Source organism: Loxodonta africana, chromosome 14 (genome assembly GCF_030014295.1).
Source record: "Loxodonta africana isolate mLoxAfr1 chromosome 14, mLoxAfr1.hap2, whole genome shotgun sequence".
Classification (NCBI taxonomy): Eukaryota; Metazoa; Chordata; class Mammalia; order Proboscidea; family Elephantidae; genus Loxodonta; species Loxodonta africana.
The window spans coordinates 74,306,443-74,321,777 of record NC_087355.1 but is presented as its reverse complement, the minus strand read 5'-3'; positions in this window follow the sequence as shown (position 1 = coordinate 74,321,777).

The following is a 15,335-nucleotide window of genomic DNA, read 5'->3' as shown; positions in this document are numbered from 1 at the left end:
GAATACAGGGTGGAGAGAAAGAGCGTGCTGTCACATTAGGGAGAGAGCAGCTAGGGTTATGTAGTAAGGCGTGTATAGGTTTTTGTATGAGAGACAGACTTGATTTGTAAACTTTCACTTAAGGCACACCCCAAAAAAAATACCACCCAGCCCTAGCATAGTTTCTGCACATAGGAGAGGATGAAAAAATATTCGCTGAATGATTAAAGATCCAGATCAAATTGTCTCCCTGTCTGCATAGACAGACCTGACTTGCCAGGGATAACAGACGTTCTTTCTCTCCCCCATTGAACTGCAAACTCCTCACGCGCAGACTCTGTGAATGGCGTGGAGCACTAAAAAAAAGTGTTCAGTAAACATCCGTAAAAGTGAAAAAGAAGTCCGTCAGGAAAGGTATTCACGTCTTCATGTTAATAATGACTTCATTTTAATAATTTTAGGTTCTGAGAAACCCTGAAGGGCATTGTGAATCACCCTGGAAGGTTAAGTAACTGGCCCAATCACGCAGGGGCCCAGGCAGTGTGTTTCCTGACCTGAACCTGAGCTCTCAGGCAGCAGGTCTTCTAGGCACTTAAAGGAGGGGAAGGAGGGAGGGAGGGAGGAAAGAAAGGAGAGAAGGAAGGAAGGAAAAAAGGGAAGAAAGACAGGGGAAGGAAAGGAGGGAGGAAAAAGTTATTTCACAAATTCGAAATGCGCGTTTTTCAATATCTTGGAAATTGGAGTGTATTTTTCTTCCTTGAATGGTACCTGAAAGAATGGTGGTGTATCTGACAATCAACATATGCTTAGATTTGACCAAATACATTACTAGTCATAGTTGAAAAAAGACAATCGGTCAAGAAGCTCTGGCAACCAAACAGAGCTGGAAGAAGGAAAGATTTGCAGCCGAGGGGCTGTGAACACTTGTGTCCATGTAATTATTTGAATGAACTTTTCTATTCTGCCAATATGAACAACCTCTGCCTTTTGCCAACAGCAACCAGCTGGAGCCCTTTCCACCCTCTCCTGGAAGGAGCCCTGCTTGGTCAGTAGTGACCCCTCAGCCTGAGACCCAGCTAATGGCCCTGGGTGATGGCTCCACTTGGGTGTAGCTCTTGGATGGGATCGCAGAACCATTGAAGGCAGCAGCAGCAGCAGCTCCTGGGGGGCAGCCATCCTCAGCATGGGGGTAAAGTCACTAAGGGAAGGTACCCCCTCTCTGGGCCATTGCACCTCTTTCTAGCTCCTTTAAGAAGGGGTGTAAATTCTGGACACCCTCTTATTTTTCTCTATAAGACTGTGCATGCTGCCCTTCAAGGTCCACATGTCCCATGAGAACCCTCCCTGCCAGCCCTCCCCAAGCCCTCCCCCCCACAGCACTTTGTCTGGGCCCCTTAGTAGCCCTGATCACATTGCTTCATCCTTGGGCGTTCCCCCTTCCTCTTTCTGAGCTTAAGGGGGCAGAAGTGTGGTGCTCCACCCTCCAAGCTGCAAGAACAGCTCCTGATAGACAGACAGGGTTCAATAAAGGCTAGAATGAATGAATGAATGAAGTCGAGATGATGCTACCGAGGTTGAACAAGACAAATGGAGGCAGGGTGGGATACTGAGAGTCAGCAGATCAGGTCCTAAGATAAAGCTGAGTGCTGGCCTCCCAGTCTAAATCACCCTCCCATAGCCGAAATGTTAGCTATTTATTTACGTGCTTATTTTCTGATTCCCCAGCCTTGCCCCCTTCCCTCAGCCACTCTATAACGGCACAAAGTTGTACCCCAGCACCTGACGTAGCATCGGCACTCTATAGCTAATGAATGAATGAATGAATCCTTGCTCCTTTTGAAGACTGAGGTTTTGTTGTTGAGGCTTTGCTTTTGTCCATCTTCCAACCGCCACATGAAGCTTAAAGTGCGTTCCTCCTAGGAGCTTCTTGGGGATAGTAAAGACTTCCAGGCCTTTCCTTCTCTTCTCCTAGCATTCCTTTTCATGCCGTGTACAAACATGCATTGGGTACCCACTGTGGGTTACACATTTTACTGGATATTAGAAATACAAACACTCCCCAAGCATAGATCTTGAATAAATCCCTGATGGTGAAATTTCAGGCACTGTGTCAGAAAGACGGCTGGAGATATCTGGACACGTGCCAACGTGCTTCCTCACCATCTAAGCCTCGTCTGCCTTGACTGGGACCCAGGCAACTATGCTTTATGAAGCTACTTAGGAGCGCTATTTATACAACAGCATTAAGTGTGATGATCTCCAGTTCAGACTGTTCTGTTTGGTGTGGAAGAGCACGATCATTTGAAATCCTTGTGGCAAAGACACCGAAGCTATTCTAGGTGGAGGCTGGCAGAAGTGTCACTGCCTATGAGACATGGAGACGGATGGAAAAGGTTTCTACCTTGCCTTATTTTGTCTTAGATCTGTATGCTACACTATGCTGCACTTTGCATTCGAGAGATGTATATAATCTTTGTATCACCCCCAGCCCGTTTCTAGATAATAAAGTTCTGGCAGGAAGAACCTTGGTTCTCACACTTTTATATGCACTGTATACAGGGGTAGAAACTCTGGTGGTGTAGTGGTTAAGAGCTTCGGCTGCTAACCAAAAGGTCGGCAGTTCAAATCTACCAGGTACTCCTTGGAAACCCTATGGGGAAGTTCTACTCTGTCCTATAGTGTCGCTATGAGTCAGAATCAACTTGAGGGCAACAGGTTTGGTTTTGCTTTTTGCATACAGGGGTGACTTAACCAGTAAGCACGGTGTGCACCAGCTCACACTGAGCAAGGTACACATGGGCTTAATCTTATTTACTTGCTAATCTGTGGTGAGCAATATCACATGAGTTTCACTACATCTTTGACGTGGTGGGGGGCAGGTGAAATTGTGTACTGCAGATTGGTGGGAAGGCACAACTGGACCCGTGTGTACATTGCTTAAGGAGCCCTGGTGGCACAATGGTTAAATCGGTTGACTGCTAATTGAAAGGTTGGCAGTTTGAAACCACCAGTGACTCTGCAAGAGAAAGATGTGGCGGTTTGCTTCCGTAGAGATTGATCAGCCTTGGAAACCCTATAGGGTTACTATAAGTCAGAATCGACTCCATGGCAGCGGGTGGTGGTACCTTGCTTACTGGGTAATCCAGCCCTGCCTCTATAACTACCCTGTCCTGTAGGGTTGCTACTCTGTCCTATAAGTTAAAATTGGCTGGATGGCACACAACATCAACCTTCTACAGCATCTAGAAAGATGCCTTGCATGTACTACGTATTCAATAATTATAGGTTGAATGGGATAACAGTAAAGGTAAATCATTGAGAGTTTGCTTTTGACTGAAATCTAATAGGTAAGTAAAAGAAACATACACTGTTCCCGAAAAAAATCAGCCAAGGAAGTAAAGAGAATGATGGAACATGGGCTTGGATTCCCAGACTGGATCTTCTACTCTCCGGCTGTGAGAATCTGTGAATGCCTCTGACTTTATGTAAAAGCCTTAGATCCTGGGTAGATTGAACTGTGTCCCCCCAAAATATCTGTCAACTTGGCTAGTCCATGATTCCCTGTATTATGTGATTGTCCACCATTTTGTGACCTGATGTGATTTTCCTGTGTTGTAAATCCTAACTCTATGATGTTAATGAGGCAGGACTCAATCTACAAGATTAGATTGTGTTTTAAGTCAATCTCTTTTGAGGTATAAAAGAAAGAAGTGAGCAGAGAGACATGGGGACCTCATACCACCAAGAAAGTAATTCCAGGAGCATAGCTTGTCCTTTGGACCCAGGGTCCCTGCGCTGAGAAGCTCTTAGTCTGGGGACAATTGATGACAAGGACCTTTCTCCAGAGCCAACAGAGAGAGATGGCCTTCTGCTGGAGCTGATGCCCTGAATTTGTACTTCTAGGCTACTAGGCTGTGAGAGAATAAACTTCTGTTTGTTGAAGCCATCCACTTGTGGTATTTCTCTTATAGTAGCACTAAGCGACTAAGACAGATGGTACATCTTTTTTCATCCTTTTACTTTCAACCTGTTTGTATCTTCGAACAAAAAGTGTGTCTCCTGTAGACAGCATATAGCTAGATCCTGTTTTTTTAATCCAATCTGACAATCTCTGCCTTTTGATTGGACCGTTGAGGCTTGTTTTTGAAACTCAGGAGAGATTACAGCATATCTGAACGCAAAGAAAAAGGACCCGGCATAGGAGAGGTAGAAGGGGTAGGAGAGAGCAATGAATGTTAACGTCAAGTCCTTGACAAAGGAGGGTGAAGGAGATCCACAACAGCTGTCAAGGTATTTGCCTCTTACAGGAGCAGGGATCCTTCTTCTATCATTGTTCATATGGTGTGCCATTGAGTCAATTCCCACTCTTATTGACCCTATCGGGCAAAGTAGAACTGCCCCCATAGGATATCCTAGGCTGTAATTTCTACGGGGAATGGGAACCCTGATGGTTCAGCGGTTGAAAGTGCTTGGCTGCTAACTGAAAGCTCCGGGGTCGAACCCACCAGCTGCTCTGCAGGAGAAGGATGTGGCAGTCTGCTTCTGTAAAGATTACAGCCTTGGAAACCCTATAAGACAGTTCTTCTCTATCCTAGAGGGTCACTATGAGTTGAAATCGACTAGATGACAATGGGTTTGGATTGCTGCTTTTTTTTTTTTAATCTGTACTGGAGCAGATCACCAGGTCTTTTCTTCGAGCAGCGGCTTGTGGGTTCAAACAGCCAACCTTTTGCTTAGCAGCTGAGTGTTTAACCATTGTGCCACCAGGCTCTTTTCCTCTATAATAACAGGAGGAAAATGGGAGAGAAATGATGTGATGTAAGTCCTTTAGTAGGTTTGATGGTAGGAAGCTCAGGACATTCCCTTCTGGTGATTTCCGTAGGTCATCTGGGTGGAAATACTTGAGAAGCTATAGGGAAATACAAGGTAATATTTTCCCTTAATCAGTCCCTTATCGTCTAGCAGAGAGTAGAGCTTCGCATAAATGACACCCCAGGACAGTCGGGTTTTGAAGGGGCTGGACCCAGGAAGTGAGAGACAGTCAGAGAAGGGCTGAAGTGTGGAGCCTGGCCTGCCACATGACTTGGACTGAGGCCAGAACTGAGAAGGCAGCGTGGGGAAGAAGAGGCTACCGTGGATTTTCACCTAATTCCCCCTTTCATAAGGGCCTAGCCCTGCTGGCGGCAGCCACTGCCTCTGAGAGGGGACGGCTCTGGATTTTCCCAACTGTTGCACAACGCCCTGTTCTGACTGCTTGGGGCCAAGCACGTCCACGACAGATATTGGTGATCATCCTGAGGAGAGTGGCTGTGGTGGGGAGCTCCAGGGACTGCTGAGCTCACTGGTTGCAAGCCTTGACAGGGCCCGACTATCTCCATCCTGCCTGAACTGTGACTGCCTGTCCCTCACAGGCCTGAGGGGTTTCCCACTCACTCACACCCCAGCCCGCCCTCTGATTCACCTTGTTGGCCAGTGGGGAGACAGGAGCCTAGGTGTGCAAGACAGCTGAGCCAGGAGGGTATGCTCTGGCTTAATGGGTCTGCATGGCAAAGGTTTTTTTTTTTTTAAACAAAACACATGCTCGTCACTATAAAAGCAAAAAAAAAAAAAAACAGATTAAAAGATATGTCACCCCAATTCTCACCATCTGGAGGTAATAATTTTAATGTTTTTGTATATAGCCTTCTGGGTTTTCATTTTATATATATAACGTAAACCCATTGCCATTGAGCTGATTCGGACACATAGCAACCTTACGGAACAGAGTAGAACTGCCCCATAAGGTTTCCGAGGAGCAGCTGGTAGATTGGAACTGCCAACCTTTTGATTAGCACACATATATATTCCTGGTGGTACGGTGATGAAAGCGCTTGGCTGCTAACCAAAAGATTGATGGTTCAAACCCACCAGCCGCTCCACAGAAGAAAGACGTGGCAGACTGGTTCCATAAAGATTACAGCCTTGGAAGGTCTCTAGGGCAGTTCTACTATGTGCTATAGGGTTGCTATGAGTCAAAATCTACTCGACAGCAGTGGGCTTGGTTTTGGGGATATATATATATGTGTATATGTATGTGTATATATATATATATATATATTTAAGTGGGATAATGTGTCATGAACACCAAAAGCAGAAATAAGAAATTGGGTTCAAGTGCTCTAAGGTCCTTGCATTTTCTGAAAAGTGGTAAGAGTAAATAAAAGGGCACTTTTATTAACAGCAATAAGACAAGGATGCATATTGAAATCTCTAAGGTAACCACTAAAAGAATAATAAAAGGATGTATAACTAGAAACCTGACACAGAGGAAAAATTAAATAATTAAAAATAAGATGAAAAGAGAGAAAAACTAAAAACAGATGTGATAAATAGAAAGCAAATAATAAGATTGTAGATTTAAACTCAAACAGTAATTATATTAAATGGAAATGGATTAAATATTCTAATTAAAACTCAAGGATTGTCAGACTGGACAAACCCAAAAGGCAAATTTATCCTGCTTAAAATATGTATATTAGAAGACAGAACGGTTGAAAGGAAATGAATTGGAAAAGATATACCATGTAAACACTAACCAGGAGAAATCTGGTATTGTTTAAAGTAGACTTTGGGTTCAAAATCACTATTAAAAATAAAAGGTAATGGACTTTAAATAATGGCAGAGTAAAGGGGACAGTGATCCCCCTCCATAAAAATAAGCAAGGGTGTAACTGAACAAATGGCACTGGAAGTTGACCAAAGGTAGAAAAACTGAGAAATGTTTGTTTGATCATTTTATATTAAACTAAAAAAAAAATAAGATGAAAAGAGAGAAAAAGAAACTAAAGACAGATGTGATAAATATCTAGAGTGTCAGGTAAGAATGGTGGGTGTCTGTGGCCTTCCTGCCTGAGCTGCCCCCGTGTCGTCAGGGGAACTACAGCTTTCTCATCCTGGAGCTGGCTGGAAAAACCAGCAACTTTGATGCGAGAGAAAGTGAACCTTATCAATGTGACAATGGAACGAAAACCCATGATGTACCCACTAAAACTGTAGACACTCCTGGGAATGAACAGGGAAAACCTATAGCTTTGCTAGCCCATAGCTGTGGTCTCAGATCAGGGTAAGCAATGGAGCAGCCAGATTTCTTAGTGAAGAGATCCTGGACATGAGGACTACAGAAGGGCTGAGATAAGCTTTCCACACATCCCTGACTGACTGGGCAGCTCCTGGTACCTGAAGAAACAAGAGCAAGCCCAGCAAAAATTGCAAGTCAAGGGAGACTTGAGAACTGGCTTCAAGCTTGAATGCATCCACCACATACGTGAAGGAGTTGGAGCACTCTCTCCCCAAATTCTGCTGACCACTAAGAATACAGACACAGGAGTGAATCCTAGAAAGCCAGGCTAAAAAATTACGAACAGGAATTTTAAAACAAAATAACTTTCTTGGAGATACCAACAGCTGTATATCTCAGGGGAGTAGATTTTGAAATTTAAGTTCAGGAAAGTTATAAATTAATTTTACATATATGTATATATTAAATCCAATTTTTAGCATAAACTTACTTGGACGTTTGAAGAAACACAAAAATGTGTGTGGCGGGGGGTGGGGGGGAAGCAGTCAATAAAAATTTAGTGAGACCAGATATTGGACTCAAAGAAAGGACTGTAAGTATGTTCAAAGAATTCAAGCAAATGATGTTCAAAAAATCAAAGGAAAATATATTAGTAATCAGCCAATGAATAAGGGATATAAAAATATCAATTGTTTTTGTGTTAGGTGCCATCGAGTCAGTTCCAACTCACAGCAACCCTATATACAAGAGAAGGGAACGCTGCCTGGTCCTGCACCATCCACACAACCTTTGCTATGTTTGAGAGCATTGTTGCAGCCACTGCGTCAATCCATCTTGTTGAGGATCTTCCCTTTTCACTGACCCTCTACTTCATCAAGCATGATGCCCTTCTCCAGGGACTGATCCCTCCGGATAACATGTCCAAAGTATGTGAGACAAAGCCTCACCCTTCTGCCTTCTAAGGAGCATTCTGGCCGTACTTCTTCCAGACAGACTTGTTCATCCTTCCAGCAGTCCATGTATGTTCAATATTCAACAACACAATAATTCAAAGGCATCACTTCTTCTTCAGTCTTCCGTATTCATTATCCAGCTTTCACATGCATATGAAGCAATTGAAAATACCATGGCTGGGACTAGGCTTTGGTTAGGTGACATCTTTGCTTTTTAACACTTTAAAGAGGTCTGTTGGAGCAGATTTGCCAAATGCAATAATACATTGTTTGATTTCTTGACAGCTGTTTCCGTGGGTGTTGATTGTGGATCCAAGTAAAATGAGATCCTTGACAACTCTGATACTTTCTTCTGTTATCATGGTGTTGCTTATTGGCCCAGTTGTAGGATTTTTGTTTTCTTTATGTTGAGGTATTGTCTATACTGAAGGCCTTCATCAGTAGATACTTAAGTCCTCTTCACTTTCAGCAAGCAAAGTAGTGTCGGTTGCATATTGCAGGTGGTTAATGATTTTTCCTCCAATCCTGGTGCCACATTCTTCTTCATACAGTCCAGCTTCTCAGATTATTTGCTCAGCATACAGATGGAATAAAAGGACACAACCCTGACACACACCATTCCTGATTTTAAACCACACAGTATCCCCTTGTTCTGTACGAATGATTGCCTCTTAGTCTATGTACAGGTTTGGCGTGAGCAAAATAAAGTGTTCTGGAATTCCCATTCTTCCAATGTTATCCATAATTTATTTTGATTCACATAGTAAAATGCCTTTGCAGCTTCAATAAAACACAGGTAAATGTTTTTTCTGGTATTCTCTGCTTTCAGCCAAGATCCATCTGACATCAGCGATGGTATCCTTATTCTACCTCCTCTTCTGAATCCAGCTTGAACTTTTGGCATTCCTGGCTGATGTGCTGCTCCAACCATTTTTGAATTATCTTTAGCAAAATTTTACTCCTATGTGACATTAATGATATTGCTTGATAATTTCCACATTCTGTTGGACCACTTTTCTTTGGAGTGGATACAGATATGGATCCCTTCCAGTTGCTTGGCCAGGTAGCTGTCTTCTAAATTTCTTGGCATAGACAAGTGAGCACTTCCAGCATTGTGTCTGTTTGTTGAAACATCTCAATTCACGTTCCCTCAATTCTTTCAGCCTTGTTTTTCGCCAGTGCCTTCAGTGCAGCTTGGACTTCTTCCTTCGATACCATCAGTTCTTGATCATATGCTACTTCTCAAAACGGTTGAACATTGAGCAATTCTTTTCGGTACAGTGACTGTGTATTCTTTCCACCTTCTTTTGATGCTTCCGGTAGGGTCTCTATGAGTTGGAATCAACTAGGTGGCAGCAGGTGTGACTCTATGTGTTGTTCAGTATTTCACCCACAGAAATCTTTCAATATTGCAACTCAAGGCTTGAATTTCTTCTTCAGTTCTTTCAGCTTGAGAAATGCCAAGCATGTTCTTCTCTTTTGATTTTCTAACCCCAGGTCTTTGCACATTTTATTATAATGTTTTACTTTGTCTTCCTGTGCTACCCTTTGAAATCTTCGGCCCAGCTCTTTTACTTCATCATTTCTTCCATTCACTTTAGCTGCTGTACATTCAAGAGCAAGTTTCAGAGTCTCTTCTGACATCCATTTTGGTCTTTTCTTTCTTTTCTGTCTTTTTAATGACCTTTTGCTTTCTTCATGTATGATGTCCTTGATGTTATCCCACAACTTGCCTGGTCTTTGGTCATTACTGTTCAATGTGTCATATCTATTCTTGAGATGGTCTCTAATTTCAGGTGGGATATACTCAAGGTCATATTTGAGCTCTTGAGGACTTGTTCCAGTTTTCTTCAGCTTTAACTTAACTTGCATATGAGCAACTGATGGTCTGTTCCTCAGTGATCCCCTGGCATTGTTCTCACTGATGATGTTTTCTGTTGTGTCTTTTCTCAGATATAGTCTGTTTGATTCCTGTGTTTTCCATCTGGCGAAGTCCACATGTATAGTCACCCTTTATGTTGCTAAGAAAAGGTATTTGCAATTATTAATTTGTTGGTCTTGCAAAATTCTATCATGTGATCCCTGGAGCCATGTCTATCACAAAGGCCATATTTTCCAACTTCTGATCCTCCTTTGTTTCCAACTTTTGCAGTCTAATTACCAGTAATTATCAATGCATCTTGATTGCATGTTTTATTAATTTCAGACTGCAGAAGTTGGTAAAAATCTTCATTTTTTCATCTTTGGCATCAGTGGTTGGTGCTTAAATTTGAATATTAGTCATATTAACCAGTCTTCCTTGTAGGTGTATGGATATTACCCTATCACTGACAGCATTGTACTTCAGGATAGATCTTGAAATGTTCTTTTTGGTGGTGAATTCAGCGCCATTCCTCTTCATTTTGTCATTCTCAGTATAGTAGGCCATATGGTTGTCTGTTTCAGAATGGCCAATACCAGTCCATTTTAGCTCACCAATGCCTCATATATCGATCTTTATGTGCTACATTTCATTTTTGATGAGTTCCAGTTTTCCTAGATTGATACTTTGTACATTCCACATTCCAATTATTAATGGATATTTGCAGCCGTTTCTTCTCATTTTGAGTCGTGCCACATTAGCAACTGAAGGCTCTGAAAGTTTGACACCATCCATGTCATTAAGTTCAACTCTACTTTGAGGAGGCAGCTCTTCCCCAGTTGTATTTTGAGTGCCTTCCAACCTGAGGGGTTCATCTTCTGGCACTATACCAGAAAATGTTCTGCTGCTATTCATAAGGCTTTCGCTGGTGATTTTTTTTTTTTTAGAAGTAGACTTTCTAGGTCCTTCTTCCTATCTCTCTAAGCCTGGAAGCTCCACTAAAATCCCTCCACTATAGGTGACCCTACTGGTATTTGAAATACCAGTGGCATAGCTTCCAGCATCACAGCAATATAAAAGCCACCGTAGTACAACAAACTGACATATTAGTGGTGGGAATGTATCAATAGAGAAATAGAAAATATATACAAAAAAAGAATTAAATAAAGATTTTAGAGTTGTAAAGCACAACAATTAACATTTACAAGATGGGCTCAACAAAGGATTTGAGAAAAAGAATCAGTGTAGTTAAATGTGAACCATAGAACTTATTCAATCATAAGAATAGAGACCAAAAAATTGGGGAAAAAATTCAACAGAGGCTCAAAGATCTGTGGAATAATGTCAAGTGCCAAGCATACATATAACCAGAATCCAAGAAGGAGAATAGAGATAGAAATGGAGAGAAAAAAATGTTTGAAGAAATAATGGCTAAGAATTTCTCAAATTTGATGAAAAACAATAACAAAAACATCAAACTCCAAGTAGGGTAAATACAAAGAGAGCCACATTAGATACATCATAGTTAAACTATTAAAAACAAAGATAAAATCTTAAAAGCAGCCAGAGGAAAATGACACATTATATGAGACGGAAACAATTTGAATGGCTGCTGATTTCTTATCAGAAACAAAGGAGGCAATGGAATGACAAATTCAAAGTGCTGAAAGAAAAAAATGTCAGCCAAGAAGTTTATATCTAGCAAAACTATCCTTCAAAAATGAAGGCAAAATAAAGACATTCCTAGATTATCAAAAACTGAGGGAATTTATTGCTAGTAGACGTTCCTTACGAGAAATTCTAAAAGCAATCCTTCAAGCTGAAAGAAAATGACACTAAACAGGAACTCAGATCTACAGGAAAAAATTAAGAACACTAGAAATGGAAAACATAGTAAAAAAAAAGTGGTCAACATAAAATTCTATTTATCTACCCACATATCTATCATCTATCTATATATTCTTTTCTTAATTTTTTAATATCATAAGATTATTTAAAGCAATCATTGTAACACAATATAGTTAGGTTTATAACATAGATAAAGAAGAACATTTCATAATGATAAAAGAGGGAAGTAGTTTTGCCTCCGGTATGACAAAGTAAGTTCGTATTGGACTAACCTTCCTGCAAATAACAACTCCAATTTCTAGACAAAATAAAGTATACAGAACAACACACACACAGAGATACACACACTATCTAAAGACACTGGAAAGTGAAAAAAACAGATGTACAGGAAGGGATACAACACTTAGGAGAATGAAACACCACAGAATTACTTTATATTTTTATGGCTTTTTGTCTGAGAGCAGGCCCCAATCTGTGCCATACGTGGCAGCTAAAGCTCAAAACCTGAAGTTTTTCTGGCTTGAATAACCAGAGGATAGAGTTCAGGATAATGACAGCTGCTGTAAAATAAGGAAGGTGGGGGGGGGGTCCAAGGAAAGTGCTAGAGACAGGAGTCTTAAATTTTATGTATAAACTCTGCCCAAATCTGTGGTTGACCCCTGAACCATCCAGATTCTAAGCAGCCCAACTAAGGCTGAAAGAACTTAATTGAAATTTGAGCTGCTGCCAATCACAAGGAAGACAGAGTTTGCAGTTTAAGTTCTGACAAGTTAAGTGCCTCTTTAAAAAAAAAAAAAATTATTTGGAGTAACAGAGAATCGTGTTTCTACAACATGTCATTTACCATGTCCAATATATTATTCAAAATTAATTGATATACAAAGAAACAGAAAATATGACCCAGTATAAAGAGAAACGGTAATAAATAAAGATATACAGTAAGTTGGAATTAGAAGACAAGGATTTTAAAGATGTTACTGCGATTATGTTTGAGGGTATAAAGGAAAATATACTTGTAATGAATGAGAAGATAGGACATCTCAGAAGAGAAACTCATTCACTTCATTTGTCCATTCACTCTTTTATTCATTGTTCCAACCATCTATTTGTTGGTTCATCATTCACTCATTGGTTCATTCGCTTACTCAGTGACTCATCTATTTTTCATTCATTTATTCACTCATCCATATGTCAACATAACATTTATTAAGTACTTTCTGACTGCCATATATCAGGCACAGTGCAGGAACTGTATGGGCAGGAATGACATATCTCTAATATATAGTGTTGAATTCCTGATACTAGAAAAACAATTAGGAGTTTGCCAAGATGAGAATAAAGAATACACTCAGAGGGATCAGCATTTAGAAATGCATTTAGAAATGTATTATGAAAAGGTGTCTGCCTGCACAACAGTGAGAAGCTCACTTTGCTGGGGCACAAGTTCTATGGGGATGAGGAGGCTGAAGAAAGAAGACAGGAGAGGAGGCTGAGGTCGAGGCCACGTTGTGGAGAGCCTTGAATGCCAGACTAAGGAGGTTTGTCTTTATTCTTTGGGCACAGGGCAGCTCACTGGTTTTTTTATTAGGGGAGTGGGATGTTCAGATGATCAATGTATTTTCAGGAAGACAACTCTCCTAATAGAGGTGAGATTAAAAGCAGGGAGACCAGAGAGGTTTAGGCTGAGACTGTAATGTAGAGTTGAACTGGCAGTATTTGAGGGATATTTCTCGGGAAAGTTTAATAAGCCATGTCTCTAAATCTCATCTAAAGAAAACCAAGATTTGGAGAAAAAAATACCTTTGCCTGGTGGTCTCTTTTCTCACTTTAAAGCCTTTCCAATCCCGAACATTACCTACTGCATGGGCCCTTACACAACAGTGACTAGAGTGATTCCCTTGAGCAACAGCAGCCCAGCCTTATCTGCAGCCCTGAAAGTAATGAAGCCTTGGGCTTAAAGAGATCATTTTCTGCTCATTCCTGATAGAATCTTCAAGATCCTCTCATTTTACAAATGAGAAATACAAAGTGAGGCCCACAAGGGTTAAGTACCTTCTTAAATCCACACAGCTTGAAAGTGGTGGAGCTCAGTGTAGAATCTGTGCCTACTGACCACTGACCTCAGACTTCTTGCAATATTATTAAATTAATATTGACAGTTATATACACAATAACACTACAGCTTAGATTAAAAATTATAAATAGGGTGTACAAAGAAATGGTAACAGTTGCTGTGTAAGAGCTATTTTCTATAAAATTCATTTTCTATTGCTTTAAATTCATTTAATGATCACAAATTTGAAAATTTATACATATATGCCTGTGTATGTATGTGTGTGTGTGTGTGTGTGTGTGTGTAAAACAAATGAACTATGTTGTCAGAAGAGCCAAGAAGGGGAAAGCTAAAGTCCTTCCTTTGGCAGTCTTCCACTAGAACTTGGAACACAATTCAGAGAACTCCATGAAACTCAGGGGTCTCTTGGAACGCACTTCTTCACACTGGCTTTCCTTCCTCCAGAATAACCAGTTGCCGTTGAGTCAAAATCGACTCACGACGACCCCGTGTGTGTCAGAGTAGAAGTTATGGGAACCTCAGGCTACGTTTAACAGAAAGTGAGGTTGAGTGGGGATGGCATTTGGAATCCTGCTCTACTCAATCAGACCACTGCAGGAATTTGCATTCAATTCTGGGTGCCCCATTCTGGAAAGATATAGTAAGCTAAAGTGTCTCCAGAGGAGAGGGGCCCAGATGGCCTCCTGCTTGTGCCTCCTGGGTGACAGCTATAGGAACTGGGGGTGTCTGGTTCTAGAAAAGAAGATTTAGGTCTTGTGGTATATAAATTGTCAACCACTTGAAAGGCTGTCAATGAAATTTGCTCCGTAGTTGCCAAAACTCAGAGCTTGGACAAATGAATGGAAACCACAGGCTGACAGATTCCAACTCATTCTAAGGAAGAGTTGTCTAACAGAGCTGTTAATAAATGAAATAGAAACTTCTGCAGAGAACTCAAGAAACGATTAGCAGTCATAGCCTCCAGAGAGTGGCACTTGCGGGACTCGCCATTTGAAATTACTCTTCCGTACCATTTGAAAATGTTTTTAAATCATGTGTGTGAATTACATTTGTGATGCAGAAACACATTTAGTAATGTAACAGAACAGAAGGAAAACACAAATGGTATTTTATTAGCTAAAATATTTTGGTTGCAAGCATCAAAACCCAACTCTGGCTAATAAAACAACAACAACAAAAAAAGGGATTTAATGGAAGAATACAGTTGTTCACAGAATTAGAGGAGAAACTGAGGAAGACCAGGAGTCCCAGAGCTGCTTGGGGCCCTCACGGGCCGCCTCTCTGTGCTGTGACTTGGCTCCATCAGTTTTTTATCTTTGTGTCACTTGGCTTCCAAACTCACATTCCTGTGAGAGAGCATTTGATTGGCCTAACTTGGGGTCCTATGCCCATTCTCCTGCTACCTGACAGTCACCTAGTAGAATTACATGAAATGGGAGTAGGCAGTTCACCACAGGAAAGTTGGGGTTACCGAAAGGAGGAAGGCATGCTGGGCAGGCCAGCCCAAGATAGCCACTGTATTGGTGTCTTAGTTATTTAGTGCTGCCATAACAGAAATACCAC